Genomic DNA, 2,074 nt, shown 5'->3' with positions numbered 1-2,074 from the left:
TCAGCTTCCAAGTGGTGGAGCAATACTTCTGACCCTTACTTCTATTGTCCTAAGCTGTTAGTCTTCTATTATTCAACTTTATATTCCACAAATAAATGCGGTCATTCTATGTCTGTCCATCTCTTTCTGACTCATTTCATGATGCTCTCCATGTTGATCTGCTTATATGCAAATTTCATGACTTCATCTTTTCTAATAGCTATAGTATTCCATTGTGTAGATGTATCAATGTTTCTTTAACCAGTCATCTGTTCTCGGGCATTTGGATTTTTTTCCAGATTTTGGGTATTGTAAATAGTGCTACCATATGCATACAAGTGCAGATGTCATTTCTACTGTACTCTTGTGAATCTCTGCGGTATGTTCCCAAGAAGTGATATTACTGGTTCAGTGGGAACTCAATTTCTAAGTTTTTGAGAAACGTCCATATTGTTTTCCAAAAATGATGGACCAGTTGGCATTACCACCAGCAGTAGAGGAGAGTTCCCTTCTCCCCGCTTCTAGGTCCACACCAGCTGTTTTTGTTCTTTTGGATGTGTGCCATTCTCTGTGGTGTGACATGATATCTCATAGTTGTTTTGATCTGCATCTCCCTGATAGATTAGTGATGAAGAGTATTTGTTCATCTATCTTTTGGCCATTCAGAGTTCTTCTTTGATAGTTTCTGTTCATTTCATTGCCCCACTTTCTGATGTTAGGCTAATTTTTAACTCTTTGACCTGGGTGTGAGGTTTAATTTTAATACAATTATGTTTTACATGCTACTTGCGTACTATCACCTAAGTAAAATATTATGATTCATCTTCTTTATTCTTGTTCTCAGAACAATGCCAGCAACACAAAGTTTGCTGTTCTTGAATGTGAGGGCCAAACTGATGCCATGACAGGCTTCAGCTAACATTAAGTCTCAAGTAGGCCTCAGTTTCTGTTTCCCCAGAGCTGGACTGATTTCTGGTAAACTCTCAGTTGAATAATTCACCTAGATAAGAAACTGGACAGTTGGATCTGGCCAGTTATGAGGGCTCGTCGCACACTTCTTGGAAAGAACCCCAAACTGTGACTGTTATCTGCTTTGTAATTGTTGATCACTATTGTAATAGGGCACTGTTAAAAATAGACCAGTTATATAAACCGCTTCTTAACTGAACCCTATATAAACTGCTTGTGTGTTGGAGTTGGGGTCCTTGTCAAAATTCCCTATGTTGGATGAGACTTGGACCCTAGCTTGAGCTAGTGATGGCTCGGGCTAGTAATAAAGTTCCATTGCTTTTTCATTTTTGTATGTGGACATTATCAGATCCCCAAATGTCTCTTGCCAATTGGGGATCTGAAACAGGGGCACAGCATCTGATGCATGGGCCGGGCACCCTAGCAGTTGAGATCCCTCCACATACAATATAGGAACTTTACCAGTTTGCCAGATTTAGAAAAACTGAACTGAATCAGATCTTTCTTCCATAGAAAACTGGCAGAATGCCAGTCAGGGGGACTAGCATAAATGTCCGCTCTGGGAGACTGGCAGAGGACCTAGGTGGACGTGCTGGAAAGTCACTTGTTGATAGTGTGGGAGACGTCCCCACTACACCTGAAATACAGTGGATGCCATTTGGTAAGGAAACTTTCTGGGTGCTGAATCTGAATCTGGAGAGTGCATTGTCAGGAAGTTTTTTATGGCTGTTATGTATCTGTCATTTGCGTGCTGCAGTTTTGTGTTGTCTGTTTTTCCTGTTTCTAGAGATTCTTTTTGTCTTTGGCCACCAATACACCATCTAGTCATGGGTCAGAATCAGTGGACCCTACTTTCCCTTGTGACTGACCATTTCAGCTATTTCAGGTCTAGGGGCAGCAACCTCTCGGTAGAGGTGAAGAGAGGTAAACTGATAACTCTTTTTTCTGCAGAATGACCAACCTTCAATGGTAGATGGGTCACTGGGGACCATTCTGAAAAGCTAAAGTTTTCATTCTAGGACCAGAAGGACACTCAGACTAGTCAGACCCCTTACATCCTGGTCTGGCAGGAACTGGTTGAGAGACCCCTGCCTGGTTAAAAACAAAAAACAAGAAAAACAAGAGT

This window comes from Sorex araneus, chromosome 6, assembly GCF_027595985.1.
Source record: "Sorex araneus isolate mSorAra2 chromosome 6, mSorAra2.pri, whole genome shotgun sequence".
NCBI lineage: Eukaryota > Metazoa > Chordata > Mammalia > Eulipotyphla > Soricidae > Sorex > Sorex araneus.
This window is presented reverse-complemented; position numbering follows the sequence as displayed.